The sequence below is a fragment of the Eriocheir sinensis genome, chromosome 38 (genome assembly GCF_024679095.1).
Source record: "Eriocheir sinensis breed Jianghai 21 chromosome 38, ASM2467909v1, whole genome shotgun sequence".
Taxonomy (NCBI): Eukaryota; Metazoa; Arthropoda; class Malacostraca; order Decapoda; family Varunidae; genus Eriocheir; species Eriocheir sinensis.
The window spans coordinates 10028503-10044862 of record NC_066546.1 but is presented as its reverse complement, the minus strand read 5'-3'; positions in this window follow the sequence as shown (position 1 = coordinate 10044862).

Sequence of the window (16360 nt, the reverse complement as noted above, 5' to 3'; positions counted from 1 at the left end):
TTCCACCTACTTTTCCCCTATTACCCGAGGAACAATAGCGAGGCAGCGCACTTCTACGCAAATGGACTTAAACAGTATTTTTATCAACCTTCTCTGCCTCTCTCTCCCTGTCCCTCCCCTTACCTGGCTCTTGATGCTCCATAAGGCCCAGTCTCCCACGGTAATCTGCCAGCCTTCCGCCCTTGTGACTGCTCCGGCGTAATAGGGAGAGGGTTGTAATGGGAAGGTGCATTGAGGGTTCTTTTAACTCATTTTTAGGTTGTATAGGTAAGAGGTGGGTAGTTGTACAGGTGTGTGTGTGTGAGTGTGTGAGTGTGTGAGTGAGTCTGTGGTGGTGTGGCAGAGAGCAGATGGTGTGGTGGGAGAGGTGTCTGGCAAGATAGAACAGCCCCATAACCCACAGCCTCCTGCTCATATATTTTTTCTTCTCTCCCTGTTTCACCCCTCCTCCCCGACCCCCTCTCTCGGCCTGGGTCTGGGTCTCGCTCTCTCCCTGGCTGCCGCGAGATCGAGTTAGCCAAGAATGAGATAACCGGGTTAGATCGTGTTGCATTCTCCCGTTTTTTTCAGATCCCTTCCTCCCCTCGGTCGTGTACAAAAAAAAAACGTAATTATGTGTTGTGTTTTAAGAGATGTTTTCGCTAACGCTTCCTCCTCCTCCTCCACCACCTCTTCCTCCTCCCTCCTCCTCTTCTTCCTCTTCCTCCTAATGTTGTTATCTCCTCTGGCCGCCTAATCCACTTAAACGATTCACTTTCCGAGGGAGTTAAAATTGTTGACATGACGACACTCTCTCTCTCTCTCTCTCTCTCTCTCTCTCTCTCTCTCTCTCTCTCTCTCTCTCTCTCTCTCTCTCTCTCTCTCTTTTCCGCTCTCGCTCTCTCTCCCTTCATCCTCTCTTTGGTAACTTCACTTAATGTTTATCTTTGTCAACTACTTTCCGTCACTTACTTGATTGCCTTTAGTTAAGACACTTTTTTTACCCGCCTCCACATTTTAATTAAGGAGAGAGACACCTCAAGATGCCTATAGAAAAGCCTCCCACGCATACACACACATACATACATACATACATACATACATACTTTCATTCATTCATCCATCCATCCATCTATACATACATACATACATACATACATACTCAAAAACCGTCTCTAACTTTTACTTTAATCAGTCTTCTTGGAAATTCTTATCCGTATTGAGATTTTACACTTTTTTTTTCACCACATTTTGAAGTTTTAGCGAAAGGTACATGTCAGAACCCAATAACACACACACACACACACACACACACACACACACACACACACACACACACACACATGATCTGAATGGGAATTGTAAATGTTTAGTTCAGTTACTCATTTAGTTTAGACAATTTTTTCCTTTTTCTTTAAAATCCAACTAAGAAAATCACTTGTACTTCTTTAACTAACGAAAAAATACGCCAAAGATCTTAACAAACCATATATCAATACCCGCCAACAAGCCTTTCACATTTAACCAACCTCCATTGATAAAGTATAAGGGAATTAATGTTTTAAGTATCGTCATTGCATATCTCTCACTCTATATTCTTTAACCTTTCTTTCTTTTGTGTGCCCTTGAGCTGCCTCCTTTGTTGTTAAAAAAAAAAAACACCTTAGGACAATCCATATCTTCACATATTCACCAACCAACGTTTCACATTCAATCAACCTCCACGGAAAGAACTAAACGGTTTAGTATCCTCATTGCATATCTTCCCATGTACATTTTTTTTAACTAACAACAAACCACACCAGTAACACACATCCCCACCAACCAAACAACCAGCAGCGTCTCACATTTCATCCACCTCCACGGAAAGAGAAAAAAGGAGTAGAAATAATAAAGTATAAATGTTTGCTCCCCGCCCTCCAGGTTCTTGCCACGGCGGGGAATAAGTTGATGAAGTGCTAATTTCTTGTCTTGTCTTTCCAGGTACGTGATGTGAGGGCGTGTGCGCGCGCCAAGCAGGCACGTCGGCCGGGTACGTGAGTTGCCTAAAGCCGGAGGGAGGGAGGGAGAGAGGGTGATGTGAAGAAGGGAGGGAAAGGTGAAGGATGAGAGGGGGCTATTTCGTATGAGTGGGAGGGAATGGAGGAGGAAGAAGGGGGAGAGGTAGAGGGAGCTGATGGAGTGAAGAAGGGGTAGAGGAGGAAGGAGGGGGGGACGGAGAAGAGAAAGTAAAAAGGAGAAGAAGAGGGAGAGGTTTCCTGTGGGATTGCAAGTGAGGAATGGATGGAGAGAAGGAAGGAGAAGATGGTGGTATTTTGTGTGGGAGGAGAGGGAGGAGGAGGAGGAAGGAGAAAGGGGTTGGAGAGAGGAAGATGTTTCGTATGGGAGTAAAAGGGAGAGAAGAACGAGAAGGAGGGTGAAGGAAAGCAATGGATGCGGAAGAGAGAGAAGATATTTAGCTACAAGTGGAAAAGATGGATCAGATGAGAGTGGAAGAGAGAGGAATCAGGTGGAAGTTTCAAAAAGGAGAAGAGAAAGAAGAAAAGAAAGGAAAACCGGTGGATGGAGAAAAGAGAGAAGAGGAGAAAGTTGGAAAGTTGCAAGTGGATGAGAGAAGAAGATTGGAACAGCTGTTAAAGGATGAAAGAGAGAAGGAAAAACGAAGAGAAGATTGGAGGTAAGATGACGGCAGAAGAGAGAGGGAGAGGGAGAGAGGGGCAGAAGGACACAAGATCGAAAGGGCCGAGGAAGGGAGAGAAAAAAAAGGTTGTGGGTCTTTTGGGAAGGAGGGAGAAAGGAGGTTGAATAGAACTGCGTGAGGGAGGTCGAGGAGGTGGATGAAGAGAGCCTTGAGAGGACAAAGAGAGAGAGGGAGAAAGGGAGGAAAGAGGGAAGGGACGGAAAGGAAGAAAAAAAGGAAAGTGCAAAAGAGGAATAAAGTGAGAAAGGGAGAAAAGAGGGAAGAGACAGACAGGAAAAAAACAGGAAAAGGAATAAAAAGGGAAAAAGCAAAATTAAGAAGGATGAAAAAAGAGAGAAGGAGAAAAGAGAAAAGGGACAAATATGAGGAACAGAGAATGATATGAAAAGAGGAAGAGGAACAGAGAGAGAGAGAAAGAGAAAAGAGGGAGAGAAAGGAAGAATAAAGGAAGAAAAAAAGAGGAGAAAAGAGTGACAAAAAAGAGATAAAAGAAATATTAAGAAAACAACGAAGGAGAGAACGAGGAGGAAAAGATAAAGATGGAAATAGATAAAAACGAAGGAGGGAGGAGAGATGAAGGGAGGGATAAGGTATGAAATAAAGAGGGAGGGAGGGAGAGAAAGAGAGGGAGGGAGGTAAGAAGGGAGACAGGAGTAGCTAGCAATGAGATGGACGTTACTGGGTCTTTTTAACTTTACTAAACGAAGGGAGTTTAAAGCTCTTGAATAACAGGATTAAATACCATTATAAGGGAAGTTTGATCCCCCTTCATGGTCCTTTTAGTGTTATGCTCCCAGGGAAGACAGTTTGGCGCCGCAAAGACCCCGCCCCATCAACACACACGACCCTTCTTCTTCCCTTCCTCCTCATCCCCTCCCCTTCTTCCTCATTCCCTCCCCTTCCTCACCCACGACCCTTCCTCTTCCCTTCCTCCTCATCCCCTCCCCTTCTTCCTCATTCCCTCCCCTTCCTCACCCACGACCCTTCCTCGCCCCTTCCTCCTCATCCCCTCCCCCTCCTCATCCACGTCCCTTCTTCCTCATCCCCTTCCCTTCCTCACCCTTGATCCTTCTCCTCTCTTCCCTCAGCGCTTCCTTTCCTTTCCATTCTCTTTCCCATCAACATACACGACCCTTCTTCTTCCCTTCTTCCTCATCCCTCCCCTTCCCTACCCACGTTCCTTCTTCCTCATCCTCATCCCTTCCTCACCCTCGACCCTTCTCTCTTCCCTCAGCGCTTCCTTTCCCCTTCCATTATCTTCCCCATCAACACACACGACCCTTCTTCTCCCCCTCTTCCTCTTTCTTCCCCACCAAATCCAGTAGCCACACCCAAGTACAGTTTTAGTATATTATTTTAACAACCAAAAAGTGTACTGCGAATAAGCCTGAACAACCACCCTCAGTAACAAACACTACTACCACTACTACTACTACTACTACTACTACTACTACCTCTTCTAATACGAACACCAACATTCAGCCGCATTATCTCTTCCTCTCCCTTCTCTCCCTTCCTTCTCCTCTGGGTCTCTCCCTTTCTCTTATCTGCCATTGTTTTCTGCCTCCCTCTCTCACTCCCCATCACCTCCTCCATCTCCTCCCCCTCCTCATCTTCCAGCATTCACTTCCTGTCTTCTGCTCTCCCTCTTTCTCCTCCTCTCTCCTCTCCCTGCTTTTCCCTTCCCCCTCCTCATCCACTTCCAGCATTCACATCCTTTCTCCAGCTCTCTCTCTCCCTCTCCCTTCTCTTTTCCTCCTCTTCCAGCATTCACTCCCTTTCTTCTGCCCTCTTCCTCCGCTCCCTTTCTCCTCCTCTCTATCCTCCTCCTCTCCCAGCTTTCCCCCGCGTCCCCCGGAGAAATTACATATTCCCTAAGGCTCAAGTAATTCTGATGAGGAGCCTCCAGCCAGCGTTAGTGTCAGCGCTCTCCGGCGATTGTTTAGTTGACGTTGAAATGTTAATAAGCGTTAATGCGACGTTCTCTGCGCCCGAAGTGTGCCGAGGGAGGTCTTCCAGGTCCCTTAAACGTATACAGCTGTCCTCCTCGAGTCTGTTTCTGATCCTCTTTGTGCTGGGTTGGGTTGGGTTTGTGTGTACCGGGTTGTGTTCCTGTTTAGTTCGTGTTTTTTCTTTTTTTTTTTGCCTGTATTCGGTTCCTGGTTCTGTTTTTCTGTATATCTTCTCTTCTTTGTTGTTTTGCATCTTCGTTTCTGCTTCTCTGTCCATTTCCTGTTTCTGGTTTTGTTTGTTTAGTCTGTTTCTAGTTCTGGTTCTCTGTCTATCTTCTTTTCTTCGTTCTGTTTTTCTTTTCTCTTTGGTTTCTGTTTCCCTGTCCATTTCCTGTTCCTGGTTCTGTCTCTCAGGTCTCTGTCTTTCCGTCAACCTGTTTTTTTTTTCTCTTTAGTTTCTGTCTTTCCGTCAACCTGTTTTTCTCTTTCTTTATTTTCTGTCTTTCCGTCAACCTGTTTTTTTTTCTCCTTAGTCTCTGTCCCTCTCCGTCCATCTCCCGTTCCTGGTTCTGTCTCCCTCTAGTTCTGTCTCGCCGTCCCGCTTCGATCCATCAGACGTTCTTTCTATACATCTTTTATGGGGGTGTTAATATTATCATTGATGAGCCGTGTTGGGAAGTGTCTGTGTGTGTGTGTGTGTGTGTGTGTGTGTTGATCGTGATAATGGTGAGGGTGATAGTGGTGGTGATGGTGATGCATGTGTTAGCTTGTTAGATGAATACAGTGATAGTTGTCGTAGTGAGGTGGTGAAGGAGGAGTAGGAGGAGGAGGAGGAGGAGGAGGAGGAGAAGGAGGAGGAGGAGGTAGGGCGGACAAGGCGTTATTACAGTGCTGCGTATTGTGTGTATATATATTTTTCTTTCACTTACTTTTATTTTCGTCAACACAGAACTCAGTTTCGTATCAACGTTATAATTATGTAGTATAAGCTATTGAAGTCCAGTTGTTCCGTTTGCAGTGTGGTGGTAGTAGTAGTAGTTAGGTTCAGCAGCAGGAATGGTAGTAGCAGTAGTAGTGGTGGTTGTCAGGTAATGTTAGCAGTGGTAGCAGTAGTAATAGTCGTAGTTAGGTTCAGCAGTAGGAGTGGTAGTAGCAGTAGTAGTAATAGTGGTCGTCAAATAGTGTTAGCAGTAGTGGTAGTGGTGGTCAGGTTCAGCAGAGTTAGTAGTAGTAGTAGTAGTAGTAGTAGTAGTAGTAGAAGTCGTTTGAGTCAGGTCAGGAGGGATAGTCGCCGTAATGGTCAGGGCAGTAATAGTATTAGTGGGCATTACTATTGTTATTGAGGGCATTCAAGTTTATTCGGTGATCGCGCGGGAATTGGCAATTGAAGTAATGACAACAGCCCCGGCCCCCAATAATGCCGTCCGTAAATAGTTGAAGCTGACTGTTGTTTTATATAATTGATGCATACATTATGGCGCGCGCGGATTAGCACTTGATATAGAAAGCTTTCAAATCATCAGTTCACTTTGTGGAGATAAAACTCTTGGAACCTGCTTATTACTGTGTTCATAAAGTATTCAGTGCCATTTCATAATTTGTGCTGTTTGCTCGGTGTGTGCGTGTGTGCGTGTGTGTGTATGTGGGGGGGGGGGAGTGTGTGTGTGTGTGTGTGTGTGTGTTTGTGTGTGTGTGTGTCATTAAAGCAGCAATAACCGTTTTCGTATGCATAGCTCTCTCTCTCTCTCTCTCTCTCTCACACACACACACACACACACACACACACACACACACACACACACACACACACAAAGGCAACAAAAGAGCGGAGCCAGTCGAGTCCTGCATAGCATTTCGTTCTCTCTCTCTGATCGCTCCTAGAGATTCGAATAAATAAATAAAATAAAAAAAGGTGCATCTGTAGCTCCCAACTCACAGGATCAAAGGGCGGTGGAGACAGACAAAGGGATCCCCGCTCCTCCCTTTTGACCCGACTCTGTATAGGAGATCAGAAACGATTAACTTCTGGAAGAGCATTTGATCCTCTAGGTCGCGGTGGGTGATTCCGCTCCGCTGGCTCCGTACTTTAGTCTTATCTTTTAGTCGGGTTTAATCCTCCGGCGATTTAGTTACAAAGTATTAACTCCTTTGTATGAGGTGTTGGATTCTTTTTTGCTGGGAAAGGTCAGAGTAGCGGAGGTGGTGGTGGTGGTGGTGGTGGTGGTGATGGTTTTGCGTGGCTTTGTGGTTACTGGTTTGTGTTTAACGGTTTTGCGGTGTTTTTATTTTTTATAATGAACTGATTGTGAAAGGTTTTGTTGCGGTGAAGAATTTGGATGAACCTTAAAGACTGCAAACTGCGGCCACCTTTCATTAATTTCTTTCATCTTTTCACCTTAACAAACGACACCAGCCTCGCATTACAATCTATCGACGAAATTTTACTACTACGAAAAACTTATGTCGGTGGGAAATATTCTTCACCTCCTCTCCTTTATTATCGCTATTCTCTTCATTTCTCCTTTTTGCCATGTTCCTCACTCCTTTTCTCATTGCCATCCTCTTCCTTTACCCTCTTCCTTGCCCTTTTTTTTCTTATTGCTATGCCTTTCCTTTATTTTATTTTCCCATTTTACTCGCCCCTTTTTTGTTATGCTGTTCCTTTATTTGTTTCCCATTTTCCTCTCCCGTTATCTTATTGTTATCCTCTCCTTAACCCTCTTCTTTTCTTTATGACATTCTCCTCCTTCATCTTCTCCGACATGTTCTTCGCCTCTCTTCTTCAAACGCCTTTTTCCCCACGTTCCTCGACCCTTTTCTTTTTACCATCCCCCTCCTTTATCTGCTTGCCATTTTCCTCGTTCCTATTCTTATTATCACGCTCCTCTTGTATCCTCTCTTTTGCCATGTTCCTCGCCCCCTCTTCCCGCGCCGGCCGGGTCAGTAGTGTCCAGGAAGGGCCGCATCTCACGCCCTTCGCCCGCCGCCCCGCTGTTTAGTTCACCTCGTTCCGTCCCGCCTCCAACATGAACGTTTTAATATCATGACGTGCGCACGGTCGAGAGCTGTTCATTTGAGCTGAGGGGAGTGCGTTTAGCGTTTAATTAAATTTTTGTCCTTCTTTTGCATTAGAAAGGACGTGGAAATAACAGAAATAAGGCCTCCAGAAAATAATAACAGCAACAAGAACGGTAATGATGATGATGATGACGCAAAAGCAACAGGAAGAAGAAAAATAATAACAACAACAAGAACAGTAGTGATGATGATGATGATGACGCAGAAACAACAGGAAGAAAAGACTCCAGAAAATAATAACATCACCAACAACTAATGATGATGATGATGACGCAGAAATAACAGGAATAACAGAAATGATAATAATGAAGATAATGAAGATAAAAATAGTCTCGCGTCTTCCAGCTACAGACAAACACAATTTCCCGTCCAAACACCTTGAGACTCACTATTTTTAAAGGGACGCGACCATTCAAAAGGTAAAAAGAAAAAGGGGACGGTCTGGGAAGCTACTAAGGAACGCTATGGCCTGAAGGACGAAAAAAAAGCGGTAAAAATAAGAAGAAAAGGACACACACACACACACACACACACACACACACACACACACACACACACACACACACACACACACACACACACACACACACATAAAAAGGCCACCTACTTTTAAAGCTAGTAAGCCTTTGGAACCTGATGCTTAAGGTCTGAGCTTTATATTTTTTTCAGTCTTCCCTCTTTATTTTTTATCTTCTCGAACTTTGAATTATTAGTTTATTAATAACTGAAAGATGAAGAAAAAAGCACAAACGTACATTTTTTTAAACTTAAGATCCAAACTTTTTTTTTTTTTCACTCTTTGTCTTTCTTTTCCCTCGCTGGACTTTTGAATTTTCAGCTTAAAAAAAAAAATTAAGAAAAACAAAGCACACACACACAAATAGCATTATATAAACTCCACGTACACTTAAAGCTATATAGAGAGCCATCTAAACCCACTGTCTTCCTCCTCCGTCAATGGACTCTTGAATTTTCAGCTTAAAGAAAAGAAAAAGAAAGAGAAAGAGGTAAAGACACATAGCATTATATAAAGTCCCGGTACACTTAAAGCTATAGAGTCCTCCGAACCCGCCCTTCAGGTCCGAACTATATTTTTTTCTTCACTTCTCTTTGAATTTTCAGCTTTAATGTCGGTGTATGGGCGGGACGAAGCCTACGGGAGAGGGTGTTTAAGCCTTAGAAAACGGGCTCAGCTTTAAGGGCGGAGGCTGAGGCATCACGCGAGAGGACGAATGGGATGAGCTAAGGGACACGCACACACGCACACACACACACACGTTGACCTTGGTGCACAGAGCGGCTTGGCGTTTCTTGTACTGTTCGCGTATTCGTGGGTGACGGAGGTGGCGATTATGTTAGGTTGGTTTATTTTGCGTTGTGTTAGTGTCCGTGACCTCGTTCAGCTGTGTCATGTTAGTGTTAGGGAAGAGGAGGAGGAGGAGGAGGAGGAGGAGGAGGAGGAGGAGGAGGAAGAGCTCATATCCAAGTCATCCTCTTTCCTCTTATCTCCTCACCTCTTTCTCTCCTTCATCATCCCATTCCTTCCTCTTTTTAATTGTTTCGTTCTTTATCATCTCCCTTTGTCCTCTCCCATTCCTCCCTGTCCTGTCTCCCTTTTTCTCAATCATCTTTTTTATCTCATTTTCTTCTCTTTGCGTGTTATTCTATCGGACGAGGTACTGGAGAATATGCCTCTTATATATCCTCTCTCTCTACCTGTCTCATTGTATTCATCTTTCCTTCCCTTTAATTCTACCACTCAACTTTCACTGTCAGGAGAAAATGGTGGAGAGCGAACAGTTTCCCTCGTGTTGGCTTTCTTTTAGTGGGTCCTATAAGAGTTTCCATCGGCGAGTGTCTTTTGTTTTGGGGATTTTATAGTTTCCGTTTTTTTTTTCCCTGGTGTGTTTGTATGTTTGATCTCGGAGACAATCTTGGCGTCTGGAGTGTGTTTGATCTTCTGGCACCGTGGAATGAATCGATAGAAGTCAGGTGGTGCAAACTGGCTCTCGATGTGTGTGTGTGTGTGTGTGGGTGGGTGGGTGGGTGGGTGGGTGTGGGTAGGTGGGTGGGTGGGAGGGGGCTGGGTCTGTTTCTCTCCATTTCCAGCATTACATTTTCCTCCTGTCTCTTATACCCTGTACTTCTCTTCTTAATCTTTCTCATCCTCTCTATTTTCTCTTCCTTTTCTGTGTGTCTGTGTGCCTGAATGTGTCCTGTTCCTCTCCATTTCCAGCGTTACATCATCCCCCTTTCTCCTTCCTCTCAATATTTATCTCCCTAATCTTACTTTTACTTTTCCTTCATTTTCTTTCTCCTTCTTCGGTTTCGTCTCCTCTGTCCCTCTATCCCTCTTCTCTTCTCTTCTCTTGTGTTCTCATCTTCTCTTCCTTTTCTCTCCTCTTCTGCAACGCCTCCTCGACCCCCTACACCACCTTTCTCCTATAGTGTGCGTGTGTGTGTGTTTGTGTGTGTGTTCCCATCTGACCTTGACAAGACAAACCACCTTCGGCCGCCCCTTCGTCTCTCTGGGGTCGCCGTGCCCTTCACGCGTTCCACGATAACCGATAATGACCTTGATTTATGTGTCGCCGGCCCTCGTAAGCGCTCCAGACCTGTACCGACGAGCAAATGGCCGACATAAGAGCGTGCTAATATGCGCAGCCCTTCGGTTTTTTCCCCCGACGTGTTATTATCTGGCGGGTCATATCCTTTGCCTCTCAGCACCGAGTGAAAGACGTGACCTTCCATAAGTCCAATTCACCTTTTATGTCCCCCAAAGACGACCGGGTGTAAAGATTAATAGGGTGGGTTATGGGTGAAGGGGAGAGGAGGACGAGGGAGAGAGGGTGAAGGAGAGAAAGGGGGAGGAGGAAGAGGTGAGTGTCCGGGCTAACTGCCGGAGAGGAAACAAAAGACGAAGATAAACAAGAGAAACTTTAGCCGGGACGGGAAAAAGAAGGGAAAAAAGGAGACAAAGACCGGCCTGCCTCCTCCTCCTCCTCTTCTTCTTCCTCTTTCTCCTCCTCCTCCTCCTCCTCCTCCTACCGAGTACCTGGAGGAGTAAGTGTCTCGGCAGCCCAGCGGGTCGAGAATTTTCAGGCTTGAGAAAGGAAGGAAAGTCTTGCGGGCCAACAGCTGTAAATTGGTGCCCCTTCCGCCGCCTCCCCCGCCGCCAGGAGTCGCGCTTTTACACAAATTTTGAAGTTCGAGGCCAAAAAGTTTCTTCTTGAATATGCAACGCGGCCCCTCATTTTTGCTGCCACCCGCACACCCGAACCCACACCCACATTCACCCATCCACTTCACCCACCCCCACCACTACTACTACTACTACCACTACCATCGCTACCGTCTTGTCTTCGTGCAGTGGATAAGAGGTATCGGGGCTCGAACCGGGGTCGTCTGCAGTGTGATGAAGAGAGGACCTGCACGGATCATAAGCGTGAATGCACCAGAAAGGACTTGACTCTCTCTCTCTCTCTCTCTCTCTCTCTCTCTCTCTCTCTCTCTCTCTCTCTCTCTCTCTCTCTCTCTCTCTCTCTCTCTCTCTCTCTCTCTCTCTCTCTCTCTCTCTCTCTCTCTCTCTCTCTCTCTCTCTCTCTCTCTCTCTCTCTCTCTCTCTCTCTCTCTCTCTCTCTCTCTCTCTCTCTCTCTCTCTCTCCTCCTCCTCCTCCTCCTCCTCCTCCTCCTCCTCTTACTCACTTCTTCCTCGTGCTCCTCCTCCTCCTCTTCCTCCTCCTCGTACTCCTCCTCCTCCTCCTCCTCCTCCTCCTCTTCATCCTCCTCTTCCTCCTCCTCCTCCGTCATCCACCATTACCCTTTCAGTCTTTTACTCGCATTCTTTTATTATTTTCTTACCACTCCTCCTCCTCCTCCTCCTTCTCCTCCTCCTCCTTCTCCTCCTCCTCCTTCTTTCTCCTTCCTCTCAGTACATCTCGTCCTTCTAATTTTCCTCCTCCCTCCTCCTCCTCCTCCTCTGCATGGCCTCCCTCCTATTCCACCTCCTCCTCCTCCTCCTCCTCCTCCTCCTGCCTTTCTCTCCCTGGCCTCGTTTTGTTCCTGGTCTATGTTTGTTATCCTTCAGGTGATTTGATTAACCTTGCTTTTGTTTTTTGTTTTGTTTATTTAGTGTCTTGTTGGTCATTGTTTTTTTTTTCGTCTAATTTTCGTGTCTTTTTTTTCTTAAGGGAAGTTAACTATTGATTTTTTTTTTTCTTTCTCGTCTCCTTTTCTCTCTTTTTTCTTATTTTTCTATTTTTTTTCTCTCCTGATTCCTATTTTCTTTACCTTCTTATCTGTTTGTTTGTTTTTGTTGTTCATGTTCCCTTGGTGAGTTAGAATTCTCTCTCTCTCTCTCTCTCTCTCTCTCTCTCTCTCTCTCTCTCTCTCTCTCTCTCTCTCTCTCTCTCTCTCTCTCTCTCTCTCTCTCTCTCTCTCTCTCTCCTGTGACCTATTTCTGTTGTTTATCTTTTTTTCTCCTTTTTTTTCCCTTCCTGTCATCCCTTGCTCCCATTCTCCCTCTTTTTGTTGTTGTTTTTTGTTTCTTCAGTTTTTCTTTCACGTCCTTTCTTCGTTCTTCTCTCCGTTCATCTTTTCACCTTTCACTTTCTTTCCTCACCTTCATCTTTCATTTTCGCGTCGTCACCTGTTCTCACTTTCACTTTCTTATGATCATTGTTTTTTTTCAATGCACCTTCATCTTCTCTGTACTTTTCCCTCACGTTCTTTTTTTTCGCCGTTCATCTTCACCTTTCACTTTCCCTCCTCATCTTCCTCCATCTTTCATTTTCGCGTCATCTTCACCTGTTCTCCTCCACCTGGCTGGTCTCTCGTCTCGTCCAAGCACCTCAGGAGGCCTCTTCTCCCCTCTTATCATCTCATCTCCATATTTCCTCCTCTTCTCCTCCTCCTTCTCCTCCTCCTCGTCTTCTTCCCTCCTCTCCTTCTCCTCACTTTCTTTCTACTTTCTCCTTCTTACTCTTCCTCACTCTTTTTTTTTTTGACTCCCTGGCTTCTCTTCCCTTCCTCCTCCTCCTCCTCCTCCTCCTCCTCCTCCATCACTCTTTCATGCTTCGTTATTTTCATCCTTTATTCCTGTTTCCTCCAGACCTTTTTTATTTATTTTCTTTCTTCTTTTCTCTTTTGCTGCGTCGTCTTTCGTGTCTCTCCTTCATCTATTTTGTTATGACCTTGTTTGTGACCTTATGTTGTTGCTTTGTTTTTTGTTTGTTTGTTTGTTTGTGTTTGATGAGATTATGCGTTTGTTGTTGTTGTTGTTGTTGATTTTTACAAGTCGTTTCTCGGTCTGTTAAAGTGATAGACATTTTTTTTTATATGTAACTTTCTGGTTTGTTCAGCTTACTAATAGCTTTGGTTTGTGTTTGTTTGTCAGTACCACCACCACCACTACCACCACCACCACCACCACCACTATGCTGTACAGCCACCTTTAAACCCTGCCTACATACATACGTTTCTCCCCGCTATTACTAAGACCTCCACCACCACCACCACTATGCTTTACAGTCACCTTTAAACCATGACAACACCACATACGTTTCCCCCTGCTATACATGTCGCCGCTAACACTGTATTACTCCTACTAAGACCACCACCGCCGCCGCCACCACGTACTCTCAGGGCCTGGGCGAGTGTGGCAAAAGTCAGGCATGAAATATATGACACTGTTTACTCCAAGCATTAATTGTCCGCGAGTCAACAGGACGTGGGGGGCGAGAACGCAGCGCCCCACACGCCCCCAAAACGCCCCCCTCTTACCTGCGCTCAAGTCACCTGGGAAACCGCCCTTATCACCGGGTCGTTTAAGGCGCGTTGTTGAGTGGCACTGACCTGACGCAAGACCGGTTTTCCTGAGCTCCTGTGCGGGGCAAGAGCGTGTCATGTGTAGCCAAGCCTTAAGGGTGAGGTTCCTAATGACCTGACGTGGTGTGGTGGACTAAAGGTGTGCGTGACGGTGTGTGTGTTACCTGCTTGGGCTTGGGCTGGGTACGCCTCATCCTCTTCCTTCTCCTCTTTCTCAATCTGATTCCTACTTCTACTACTTCTTCTCCCCTCCTTCTCCTTTGTATTCCTATTCCTTCTACTTTTGCTCATATTCCTCCTTTTTCCCATCCTCCTCCTCCTCCTCCTCCTCCTCTCTCTAAATCTACTCCTATTCCTTCTCCTTTTTCTCCTTCTCCTTCTTCATCTTCTCCATCATATCGAACTCCCAAAAAAGGCAACATTGGGTCTAATCTTCTATCCCTCTATTAGTCCTCCTCCTCTCCTCCTCCTCCTCCTCCTCCTCCTCCTCCTCCTCCTAAAAAGAAGCATTCGGTCTACTCCTCGCTTTCATTACCATGGCGGGCGGACAAAGTTTGGACTAATATCCTCAGTCGCCGGGTTTTTGGTCCCACTTTAATATTTCACCTCAGCCACGAGCGTCCAGGTGTAGGGAGCACGTGGCAGCGGCGAGACTCGGTAAGCTATAGAAGAAGGAATCATCACCGCTCCGCTAAAGTCTTTTTTTATACGGGCAGTGATTAGCGTTTTTTTTCTCTTCTTTTTGTCCCTTGAGCTGCTTCCTTTACTCAAAACACAAAAGTATACACCAATATCACCTCCTTCACTATATTTTCATTACCACTAATAACCCACACACACACACACACACACACACACTATTAACACCATCTCAAAACAAGCATCACCCTGACAAACTTTTCCCTTTCTATACTTTAACCAATAGGGGTGTTAGTTAGCTCCCTATTCTGATGCATCTCGGGGCCACGCTCACATTTAATAAGGCTTTCGTAGAGGCTGTAGTTAGGTAGTTCCCTGGGTAGTTTTATGAGGGATAGTTTGACAAGGCATCTGCACCGTGAACGTGAAATACCACTCATGAGAACCCGATTCATCTCCTTTGCGGCCTTTGGATATGCCTGTTGTGAGACCCGAAAGCGTTAGAGAATCCGGGTCTAGTGTCTTGTCCTCGGCCACGGGATCCTGAAGGTCTAAGAGAAGGTGGAGGTTGCGTTTCGGTGATGCTGGTGATGAAATTACCTGCTCATCTCCACCTGTGATCTTGTATGTGGAAGTTATTAGTGGATCAGGTATATTTATGTAAGGTTTGTTTTTCATGGTAACAGAGAGAGAGAGAGAGAGAGAGAGAGAGAGAGAGAGAGAGAGAGAGAGAGAGAGAGAGAGAGAGATGTCCTCACTTTTATCTCACCTCACAAGCCTCCACGCCTCTCCTGTCTCTCCCTTTCCGCTCACGTCTCTTTCCATATTCTGGCCTTTACCCTCTCCTCCTTCTCTTCCTCCTCCTCCCCCTGGTCGTATATTAGGGGCGTGTGGGCAGTAAGTTCAGCGGCCACTGAGTTATGCTCCGAGCACTTTGCGAAAACGCCCCCATAACTAAAGTGTTTACTGTGAATATGAAAATAAAATGGAGACTGAGGAGTAGCTTCGTGGCCCCCTCTCCCCCCACTCCATCCTCTCTCCTCCTTTCCTCCTCTCCTCCTCCTCCTCTTCTCCTCTTACTCCCTTTGCCAGCCAGTGAACTAACCAGGGCCTCCGACTCGTTCTCCTCCTCCTCCTCCTCCGCCTCCTCCTCCTTCTTCTCCTCCTCTTCTTTTTTCTCTTTTTTTTTCTATTCCTCTTTAATTTTCGTGGTTTCTTTTTTTATTGTTTTTTGTTATCGCCTTTTTCTTTAGTCTTTCTTATTGTCTTCCTCCTGTCCCTTAACCTTTTCTTCCTGCTCCTCCTCCTCCCCTCCTCCTCCTCCTCCTCCTCCTCCTCCTCCTCTTCCTTCCCCTTTTCCTATTCCTTTATCTTCTCTTTTTTCTCTTTTTCTTATTTTTCATGTTTCTTCTGGCTTCTCCCTCCTCTTCCTCCTCCTCCTCCTTCTGCCCCTCCTCCTCCTCTTCCTCCTTCCCATCACTCTTCATCCCATTCTTCTTCCCTCTTTTCGTACTCCTCGTCCTCTTCTTCCTCTCCCTCCTCCATTTTCATATCCCTCTCTTCCTTGTTATTTCCTCTTCTCCTCCTCCTCCTCCTCCTCCTCCTCCTCTGGTTATGCTTATTACTATTTTTAATGGCGTTTTGTGGGCCGAGTTTTTGTTGTCATTTTCCTCGTCCTAAATGTTTTCTTTGACCATTATTTTTTTTTTCTGGCAGACTCTTCGTTAGGCGTTTGATGGATGTGAAGGGAAGGCAAAAAGTGGAAAGTGGGTTTAGATGGTGGTGGACGAGGAGGAGGTGGAGGAGGAGGAGGAGGAGGAGGAGGAGGAGGAGGAGGAGTGGGTTAAGAAAGAGAAGGAGGAGGAGGACGGGAAAAGAAAGGACAGTGGATTGAAAAAACAGGAAAAAGGGAAACTATGAAAACGAAGGAAATGAATGAAAGAGGAGAAAGAGAAACATAAGCAAATAAGAAGATAGCTAATGAAAAGGAGTTGAAAGGAAGGCAAAAAAATAAGAAGGAAGGGAGGAATTAAAGAGAAGAAATAGGGAGATAGGAAGAATAATAGACGGTTTATATAGACCTCAAACTCCCCTTCAATTTCCTTTACATCTCCTCACCAAACTCTTTTTTTTCCGTCTCGGGCGTTTACGGTAATCAAGAATCACGTCGTTTTTAACCTTCGCC